This window comes from Odocoileus virginianus, chromosome 15 (assembly GCF_023699985.2).
Source record: "Odocoileus virginianus isolate 20LAN1187 ecotype Illinois chromosome 15, Ovbor_1.2, whole genome shotgun sequence".
NCBI lineage: Eukaryota > Metazoa > Chordata > Mammalia > Artiodactyla > Cervidae > Odocoileus > Odocoileus virginianus.
In genome coordinates, this window is record NC_069688.1 from 7,325,800 (window position 1) to 7,337,256 (window position 11,457).

Consider the following 11,457-nt stretch of genomic DNA (forward strand, 5'->3'; position numbering starts at 1 on the left):
GGACCAGAGATTCATATGGAGTGAAGTAAGTCAGACAGAGAAGGAGAAATATTGTATGACATCCTTTATAAGCAGAATCTAAAAAGAAATGATACAAATATACGAAGATACTCTTATCAGGTGGTATATTTCAAAGGTTTAGAGGCTGTCTAATCAAGGACCAGACTTTTCTTTGGAAGATGCTTGGTTTTCATGCCCTCCTGCATCAACCCTCTACTGCATACTCACACAATGAATCACCTCTCTCTTTGGATCAGGTCCCCGTATACAATTTCCATGTCCATTATCCCAGTAAATGTCAAGTGTTTCTGCAGAGCGTTACTAAGCTCTCTCCAGTGGCCTTGCCTGGACCCCTCCATTCCTCACTGTGAAGACAGCGTCCCTCTCCCGTTCACCCTGGAGGCTGCTGACCATCAGTTCTCCCTGCTTTATGATCTATGCCCGCCCTTCAGTGAGAAGTCACTTTTCATGCAGCATCCAAATGGAGACAGTTCTCCCCCATCTGAAGACCCTCGAGTACCCTTGCACGACCAGTGAACAGTAGGTTCTTTAGGGATAAAAGCAGACAGATGCTTTCCTGTCTGGACACACACAGGAAGTTTTATTTTTAATCCTCAGGACACTTGAGGGATCCTCAAAGTCATTCAGATGTCAGACTCAGAAATGGCCTGGTCAGGACTTCTGGAGCCTAACAGGGCCCCTTGTTTGCAAGGCTGATGAAGATGCAGTAAATGTGCTAAAACAAAGGAACACGTGCCTGGATAGGAATTAAAAAAAACAACCAAACACAGCACCACTCATTCTGTGGGTGAGTCTGATCTGCTCCTCTCTGGTGGATCAAGTTGATTTTAATTAGGGACCTTTGACAAGAAAGGATCCCTGAGGTTCCCTACAGAGTTATTTACCATCGGGGAAAGGACCTGGACCAGAGGCCCAGGAGGGGCCAGGAGGGGCCAGGAGGGGCCAGGATGTCAGACACCATCCTGCCTCTGCCTCCCGCACAACCCCCAGGAGAGGAGGGTGAGGATGCCTGGGAATCCGAGTGGCTCGGTTCCTTCTCCCCTCACACCCCCGGCTGTATCGTGCCCACAAACAGAACTGCGGGACAGGCTCCTCAGGGGGAGGAGCATTGCGGAGGACTGTCCAGCTCTGTTTCCTGGACCTTCTTCCAGGAGCTGGGAGGATGCCTTCTGAGGGGACATGGGAGGGTCCTCTGCCCACCCACCCCCTTCACCAGTGTGCGCCCCTCTTCCCTAAAGAGACTTTGCAGTGAAACAGTACATGAGTCAGTAAAGTATGATGTAAGAACCGAAAGAAAAAATAAGAGGACGGAGCAATGAATGACTTCTTCCCTACACCTGGGCTATCTGCTTGTGGAGAAAATCCGTGTGGAACCCATTACCCCAACCTTGAGGGTTAGTGACCACACTTGACCTCAACTCTTAAAAGTCCAAGCGTGGGGCACCTCTGAGGCCTATGCAGAGGGACAAAGCTCGGAGGACTAGTTAGCTAGGGTCACACCTTCTCACAACAGCAGCCGCAGCCGGAGGTAAAGGGGCCCAAGGGACTCTGGCCAGAACCTGGAGTCCACGGTCTCCTGGAGGTTAAGGGGAGGGTCAGCCTCTTCCCGGCTGAATAAGCCCAGACGTGGGGGGTGCTTAGGGCAATGGGGGAGCCTGGAGGGGGGGATCTTCCATACTGACTGACCTGTGCATGTTCAGCTACCAGGGGTTTGAAAGTGAAAGGCGCTCAGTCGTGTCCGACTGTTTGCAACCCCATGGACTATACAGTCTATGGAAGTCTCCAGGCCAGAATACTGGAGTGGGTGGCCTTTCCCTTCTCCAGGGGATCGTCCCAACTCAAGGATGGAACCTAGGTCTCCCGCATTGCTGGTGGATTCTTTACCAGCTGAGCCACAAGAGGAGCCCAAGAATACTGGTGCAGGTAGACTATCTCTTCTCCAGTGAATCTTCCCAACCCAGGAATCTAACCGGGGGCTCCTGCATGGCAGGCAGGTTCTTTACCAACTGAGCGCTCAGGGAAACCAGTGGTTTACTGATGAGATAAAGGGCTGGAACAGTTACTGAAGGAGATGGTAAAGCTACACAAGGAATATTGCTAACCAGGATTCTTTTTTTTAGTACATTAAATTTACTCATAAAAACATTCTAAAAATGTACAATTTTCCCTTTTTTAAAGATCTATAGTAAATCCATGGCTGATTCATTTCAATGTATGACAAAAACTACTGTAATGATGTAAAGTAATTAGCCTATAAAAAAAAAAAAGAAAAAGAAAAAAAAATAAAACAACAATCACAGCTCCAAAAAAAATAAATAAATAAATAAATAAAATTTAAAAAAAAGAACTATAATATTAAAAAAAATCCCAAAACAGAATACCTGACATATAAAATTCAAAATCAAATTAGCAGAATATTAAAAATTTACAAAAGGGTATTTTTTAAAAAAATATTTATAAAGTTGCATGCAATTATGTAGAATTCACATTTTTAAAATGGTTCAAAAATGGAAGAATTTTCCTTCATTCCTGAAAAGAAAATACGTCCAAGAGAAGCTGTGAAAAGGCAAAGCACAAGTACATTTCCATGTATTCCACTCATGCCTGAAAGACTAGCAACAGAAAAAAAGAAAGGGGGAGGAAGGGGGATGAGTTTCCCTGGAGGTTCAGTGGTAAAGAACCCGCCTGCCAATGCAAGAGACACGGGGCTTGCTCCCTGGGTTGGGAAGATGCCCTGGGGAGGGAAAAGGCAACCCACTCCCAGTATTCTTGGCTGGAGAACCCCGTGGACAGAGGAGCCTGGCGGACTACAGTCCATGATGTTGCAGAGTCAGACAGGACTGAGCAACTAAACAACAAAAACAAGGAGAGGGCGAGAGGAGTGTGTGTGCACGTGGCTTAGTCCACCAATTTCTGAACAGGTGCCCTCTACTGGGGGCTCATGTGAGTGAGGAAATTGGGTTCTATATTAATCTTTAAGCTCCCATTCACTTCAGTTCAGTCGCTTAGTCGTGTCCAACTCTTTGCAATCCCATGAACTGCAGCACATCAGGTTTCCCTGCCCTTCACCAACTCCCAGAGCTTGCTCAAACTCTTGTCCATCGAGTTGGTGATGCCATCCAACCATCTCATCCTTTGTCTTCCTCTTTTCCTCCCGCCTTGAATCTTTCCCCACGTCAGGGTCTTTTCAAGTGAGTCAGTTCTTCACATAAGGTGGCCAAAGTATTGGAGTTTCAGCTTCAACATAAGTCCTTCCAATGAATATTCGGAACTGATTTCCTTTAGGATGGACCGGTTGGATCTCCTTGCAGTCCAAGGGACTCTCAAGAGTCTTCTCCAACACCAAAGTTCAAAAGCATCAGTTCTTTGGCACTCAGCTTTCTTTATAGTCCAACTCTCACATCCATATATGACTACTGGAAAAACCATAGCTTTGAGTAGATGGACCTTTGTTGGCAAAGTAATGTCTCTGCTTCTTAATATGCTGTCTAGGTTGGTCATAGCTTTTCTTCCAAGGAGCAAGCATCTTTTAATTTCATGGCTGCAATCACCATCTGCAGTGATTTTGGAGCCCAGAAAAAGAAAGTCAGCCACTGTTTCCCCATCTATTTCCCATGAAGTGATGGGACCAGATGCCATGATCTTAGTTTTCTGAATGTTGAGTCTTAAGCCAACTTCTTCACTCCTCTTTCACTTTCATCAAGAGGCTCTTTAGTTCTTCTTCATTTTCTGCCATAAGGGTGGTGTCATCTGCATATCTGAGGTTATTGATACTTCTCCCATCAATCTTAATTCCAGCTTCTGCTTCATCCAGCCTGGCATTTCGCATGATGTCTTCTGCAAGTAAGTTATATAAGCAGAGTGACAATATACAGCCTTGATGTACTATTTTCCCAATTTGGAACCAGTTTGTTGTTCCATGTCCAGTTCTACTGTTGCTTCCTGACCTGCATACAGATTTCTCAAGAGGCAGGCAGGTCAGATGGTCTAGTATTCCCATTTCTTGAAGAACTTTCCACGGTTTGTTGTGATCCACACAGTCAAAGGCTTTAGTGTAGTTGATAAAGCAAAATAGATGTTTTTTTGGAACTCTCTTGCTTTTTCAATGATCCAAAGGATGTTGGCAATTTGATCTCTGCTTCCTCTCCTTTTTCTAAATCCAGCTTGAACATCTGGAAGTTCACAGTTCACATACTGTTGAGGTCTGTCTTGGAGAATTTTGAGCTTTACTTTGCTAGCTTGTGAGGTGAGTGCAGTTGTGTGGTAGCTGAACATTCTTTGGCATTGCCTTTCTTTCTCCCATACAATAACCTTTTTGCTCTTATGCCTGAGTTCTTGTGAAAACTGCTTCTCACTCTTTTCCACCAACAGAGAAGGGAAAGGCCAAGCATCCAGGGAAATTGTAGGTCAGTGAACCTTAATCGGGGTGATTTGGACCCCCAGGGAGATTTGTTTGGCAATGTCTAGAGACATTTTTGTTTGTCACAACTTGGGGAGGGTGACTGCTACTGGTATCTCATAGGTAGAGACTCAGGGATGCAAGCAAGACACCGTATGATGCACAGAACACCCACACAACAGAAAATCATTTGATCCAAAATATCCATAGTGCTAAGATTGAGATACCCTGTTATTGGCTATGGGAAGAAAATGAGCTTCTCAAATCCCAAGAAATGTCCAGAACAACACATCTATGCTGACTGTCATTATGCCTTGGCCCTGAGCAGCGGTTACGCTCTGGAGATGCTGAAAAGATGAATTTTCGCCACATTGATCCATTGACTCCCACTGTCTTATTCAAGAAGGAGTGTCTCCTCTGCTAGTAAGAAAGGATGGGCACCATGTAGCTTCGTTCCTCTGTGCACGTGAGGCACTGAGCAATAATTAACAATCTATAAAGAAAAGCTTCAAGCACAAGGACAACTGGTTATGTGAAGAAGCCCTTCAGTGGGTTTTGTAAAGGCTCAGTTCTTCCCACATTTGACTGTTGGAAGGGCCCTGGTTCTCCAGAAAGCAGTGATGGAGAGAACAGCTCACAGGGCTCACAGCCAGTCTCACCTGGACGCCAGGAATGATCTCATCGCACTTGAACTCAGACTAATGCGTCAAACCTCACCGTTCACTGTTCATCTCATCTGTAAAATGAAGCTACTGCTGCATCCCACTGCTACTGGGTTGAAAAAGACAAAATCCTGTAAAAAAAAATACTTGTGGTATGTAATAGGTGCTCAGTAAATGTGATTGCTCCTTGTTAAATCTGGAAGGGAAACAATTCCCAGCGGGGCTATGAAGCAAAGAGGAGGAACTCGGATGTAATGGGCTCTGCTACCGTCCACTCACTGTACCTGGCTCACCTCATCCTCACCGTCCTGGTAGGATTACTCCCCATGGATACAGAGCCAAGGCTGAGCAGTAACAAGCTCCATGCCCCACTCTGAATGAGTAAGCAGAGAGGGCAGGGAACCTAGGACATTTGATTAAGAAGTCTCATCTTGCCCTACCCCACCGCTTGCGCAGAAAACCCCTAAAGGTATCAAATTCCCGGGCCTGAGGCCAGAAACATATAAGAAGAATCACGGCAAAGATCCTCTCACTGGGAAATTAACTAGAGCAGACAAAGCCGGCCCTTCTGAAGGAGGGCCCCTGTGAGTTTCATCGGAGCTCTCCTGATGACCCCAAGACATAATCTCTGGGCCTCCAAGCCTTTGAGGTGAGCTGGGGGGCATGGAATAGTGGAGCCATTGTTCTCTAATTATAGCCTGGGTCTCCTGTGAGGCTCAGGGTGGGCCCCTTAATATGGGGCCTTCACCTGCTCTAAATCAGAGCATTATAATTCCTCCTCCCCCCACAGAGGCAGCCCACCTGCCAGGTTCATGAAAGGTTGTCCTCTTGATGCGATGAGGGGGAGGAGGGTCACATGACGAAGGGTCTTTCCCTGGCGTATAAAGGACTCGGTCCCCATCCTGTTCAAAGCCAGGGATCATTCATTCAACAGCTTTCCAGTGGGACCTTCACGGTAGGCAGCCCCTTCTCCTGATGGTGTAGTGGAGGGGGGCGAGGGAGGTAGGGAGGGATGGGGGAAGAGGGTTAGGGATGGAAGAAGAGAGGGAAGGATGTAAGGGAGGGAGGAGGGTAAGGATGAAGGAGGAGAGGGAGGAGGGAGATGCTCTCAAGGGCTGTCTGAGACCTGAGACCTGGATGCTACTCCGAGATGTAGGTAGCAACTCCAAGGCACCCTGAACCCTTGTACAAAGAGATGCAATGCCAGAGAACAACATCTGGTGAATTCACCTGGGGGGAAAATTCAGCACAACATATCGGTGTTACAGTTACAGTTCAGTTAGAGTTCAGTTGCTCAGTCATGTCCAATTCTTTGCGACCCCATGGACTGTAGCACACCAGGCCTTCCTGTCCATCACCAACTCCTGGAGTTTACTCAGACTCATGTCCATTGACTCAGTGATGCCATCCAACCATCTTATCCTCTGTCATTCCCGTCTCCTCCGGCCTTCAATCTTTCCCAGCATCAGGATCTTTTCAAATGAGCTCTTCGCATCAGGTGGCCAAAGTATTGGAGTTTCAGCTTCAGCATCAGACCTTCCAATGAATATTCAGGCCTGATTTCCTTTAGGATGGACTGGTTGGATCTCCTTGCAGTCTAAGGGGCTCTCAAGAGTCTTCTCCAACACCATCGGTGAGAGTCCAACAAATCTGTGTGGGCCAATGTCCCTCCCTAGGGCAGCTGATATGGAAATATAATAGGCATTAATCCCAGGCCAGCCTTACTGAGCACCCAGTTCGTGGCCAGTTATGTCCCTACTTGACAAGGGTGACTTCATTCAATCCTAACCACGCCCTGAGGAAGGTGAACGAGCATCTTAACTGCCCAGGGAGACGAGCACCAGGCAGCTTCGGGGTCCGGCTGAGGGCACTCATGCAGGGAGAGGCATAGCTGGAGCCCTGACCAGGCAGTCCCACCCCGGGTCTGTCCTGCTAGAAAGGCTTTGCTTTTAGACCATCCCAGAGGGGCTGGCGTTAGCCTGCAGGGGACCTTTTGGTGAGTCGGGCCTCCAGTGCATGCAGACCAACAGTCCCACAAGACAGTACTGCCCTGGGGTCACCGACAGCCCCAGAGGCTTTCTTGGGCAAATTAAGAAAAGGCAGTTCTCCTCCAGGTGAATTCAGCCCACCCCCAAGGGCACCTGCCTCTGCCAGCCAAAGGAGGCTGGATTCCTGCAGCCGTCCTGAGCCGTCCCACCTGCAGATCCTAATGTGTGTGTCCCCGCTGCTCCCACATTTCAAGTCCCCTCCCCTTTGCTCAGGGCTGAGCGCGTGCTTTCACCTCTGGTCACACCATGGCCAATTAGGGGCCATCAGCTACAGTGTCACACCACACTCTGGCTAGTAGCTGCCACTCTGGGGGCCTCCCAAGCTAGTATTGTCAAAAAGTTCAACAGTTATACGGTGAGCAACATGACGAGGCTGCTTATTGCAGTTTAGGGGAGAATACCTGGACCGAAGACTTCAGTCAAATTGGCTGACCTCAGTTTGATTCTTGCCTCTGGTGGGCCTGCCGCCCCTGCAGGGGTGCCTTTTGGCAAAGGCGGCCCTGGCAAGTTCCCGGGCCTCTCTGAGCCTTGAATGAGAAAGTTCTAGCATTGGGATGTTTTAGCTCTCTGGAAATCTGACTTCCAAAGGAATGAGAGATGGATGCTTGACTTATACGCATTCTGCATGTCATGTTTTTAGGACTAAGTTTGAATGATAATACAGAGTGGTCATGCTCCGCCAGTGGCACACACAGGGCAGCCAAATACTGCTGTATGCGTTGTGCACTGTGCAAAGGTGTTGTGTGTGCCCATGGGGCAAGTAGAGGCTGAAATGCAGCCAGGGCTCAACTCCCAAGCTTGCCCTCTGCAGGTCTGTGTTGATGGAGACCCAACATAAAAAATGACCCGGTCGATGAAAGGTAGCATTTAAAGGAATGAGGTGCTGGGGTTTATAACTTTGCTTTTAATTGTAGTAAAATATACATAATATAGAATTTACCATTTTAACCATTTTTAAGTGCATTCACATTGTTGTGCTAACATTACCTCCGTCATCTCCAGAATTTTCATCTTCCCCAACAGAAACTCTGTCCCATTAAATACCAACTCCCTGTTGCCCCAACCATAGCCTACTTTAAAAAATCTTAGAGCTGAGTCATGGTTATGTCTGTAATAAGGTCATTTCTGCTCATTTGCAGTCTAATAAAATATATGCTTGAAAATCCAATAAACATAGCTGCAGTGCCAATAAAGATCACCCTCCGCCTGTTCTCTAAGTGTCAGGACTAGTCAGGAGACTGTCTCCCTGAAATGAGCGTCACAAGAGAAGAAGAAAAACATCCACGGTGCTAAGCGGACCCCCTCCTGCATTTCACCAAACAGGTTTCTACTCCAACAGGGAATCAGAACCTTCATTGTGATAGCTATTTCTTGAGCCTTTACCGGTGCTGGACGCCATCATTGTAATTACTGATGATTTGGGGCCATTTCTCTCCATCAGGCACTTGTAAGTGTCATGTATGGTCATGGATTAACTCACTCATTCAATCCTCACAATACCCCCTGAGTTATATTGTTAATATAATGAGCCCTGAATCTAGGAAGTGGGGCATTCTTACCATAAACGGCCAGTCTCTTAAGTCTCACTGGTCTCATCTGTAAAAAGAAAGTCTGGACTAGATGATTCCACTGCCTCTTCTGAGCTCAAATCTTTGGCATCCTCTCACTGGGCGATGGTAACAATTAAAAATCTGACTCAGTAAATGCCTGGTAGTGTGACATCAACACCATCAGCCTTGGTCATGTGGGTGTGGCTTTATGGGTCCCAGAAATGCTTTTAGCTGCCACCCCTGGAGTTCCCAGGGCATATCACTTTCTAGCAGAAGAGCCAGTGCAATCAGAGGGTCTGTCCAACCTTGAAAGTTAATCTACCATAAGAACTTAACTGGTCAAAAAAGACTATAAGCAGAGAATGTGTCTGACAGATAAGAAGGAGAATATTAGAGAATGCTTCAGTTGAGTGTTAATCTCAAAGAACTCTCACCCTCTTCTTCTTCATTCATTCAGCAAACATTTATCTCACAGCCAGCAGAGGCTGTGCTGGGGGTCCTGGAGCAAGTTCACAGAGTAGAGACCCTCTGGGATACAAATGTCTTCTCCTTTGGGACACCTTCCCCAATACCAAGGCCTGCCCACAAGTAGGGTGGCCCACCATGACGCTAGGTACCTATGCCTGGCCACCGGGATACGGGGCAGCCTTTGCCTCTGGGAGAATAAATTGCAGAAAGTGCCCCTTCCTCCGGGTTGATGCAGCTCTGCAGAAGGCAAGCTTGGGAGTTGAGCACTGGCTGCATTTCAACCCCTCCTTATCCCATCAGCACACACAACACCTTGACACAGTGCATAATACGTACAACTGTATTTAGCAACCCTGTGTGTTCCACTGGGGAGCATGATCACTCTGTATTATCATTCAAACTGTGTCCTAAAAACATGTTCTACAGACGCTTGGACTCTGTGGGAGGAGGCAAGGGTGGGATGATTTAAGAGATTAGCACTGAAACATGTATATTACCATATGTGAAATAGATGAGCAGTCCAAGTTCGATGCATGAAACAGGGCACTCAGAGCCAGAGCACTGGGACAACCCAGAGGGGTGGGATGGGAGGGAGGTGGGAGGGGGGTTTGGGATGGGGGACACCTGTTCACCTGTGGCTGATTCATTCAGTGTATGGCAAAAACCACCACAATATTGTCAAGTAATTAGCCACCAATTAAAATAAATAAATAAAAAACATGTTCTAGAGCAGAATATGTATAAGTGACAATCCTTTGGGAGTTAGATTCCCAGGGAGCTAAAACCATCCTAAATCCCCCTGGCCTTTAAATTGTTCCTTCACTATTAAATAACAGTTGACCCACTTGAGTCATAGGCAGTGAGTGACTACTGAAGTACAACATTTACTGCTCAGATCACAGGCAGCTACAGCTGAAATGTGGCAGTTTCCTGAGCCCAGCCATACTTTTTGCCATGAAGTATTCAAATGACTCAGAAGCCAAAGGGAGGAAAGAAGGAGCCGCTGCAGGAAAAGCACCGTTTGCTAAAGGGCAGTAGCACCGTGGCCGGATTTATCCTGTGATGTTGGTACGAAGCTTCAGAGTCAGCCTGCTGAAAAATATTCCATAATATCACTTACATGTGGAATCTTAAAAGATTATATAAATGAACTTATTTACAAAGCTGAAAAAGACCCACAGACATAGAACAAGCTTGTGGTTACCAAAGGAGATTAGTGGGAGGAGATAAATTAGGAGCTTGAGATTAACAGACACACACTGCTATATATAAAATAGATAAACAACAACCTACTGTATAGTACAGGGAACCATATTTAGTATCTTATAATAGCCTATAACGGAAAAGAATCTGAAAAATATATATATTATAAATCACTGAATCATTTTGCTGGACACCCAAAACCAAAATAATATTGTAAACTACCTATACTTCAACCTAAAAATGGATTAAAAAATTAAAAAAAAAGAATACTGCTCAGAATGCTGCTGGACCATAACACATGGGTTCCCCAAACCTCAGTTTATGAAAGTCAAACTATCGTGCTTGTTCAATTGCTGCCTTCCCCCAAAGTCCATGAACCACTCCAGGTAAGGTGTGCTTTCTTCACTTTGCTTTCCTGCATCCTTGCTACGTGCCTGACACAGAGTAAATGACCGCCAATTTAGCGAATAAATAAATGAGAGCAGAACTATGTCCTCAGCAAGTGCACGGTGACATTTCCATTTTACAGATGGGTAAACTGAGCTTCAGAGAGGGAATGTGATCCCTTTACTGCCATACCGTTGCAGACCAGGGCTCTTCGCCTTCCCCAGTCAATAGAAATTGAACAGAGGCTAAACAAGAAGTTCAGGCAAGGCTTTGTTGGGGGCTCTGCGGTAGCAGGGGAGAGCGAAAACAAACAACAGTTTCCCTTGCTTGCTGGCTCCCGGAGGGGTGAATGAGTTTGTTCCTGGAGGGGTGAATGAGTTTGTTCCTTACGTGGGGTGAGGGTAGACGTATGTCCAGAGGTCGGGCCAAAGGGGTGGCTTAGGTGGTTTGCCCACCCCTTTAGCTGGTGTGTGTGTGTGTGTGTGTGTGTGTGTAGTGGGCATGCCCAGTACCCTGTATTTGCTCCGGACACACTCATTTTACTCCAGGCTCTTCAAAAGTGGCAGTTGGGGTTTTTGGTCTATTTGTGTCTTTTGGGTCCAGCATCTGCTCCAACTGAGCATGCACACAGTTATTTTTAGTCTCTTAACGGTTTCTTTGTATCAATATTCTGTTGTTCCAGGAGAGGTGTGTCCAGGTGCCAGCATTGCAGCATTGCA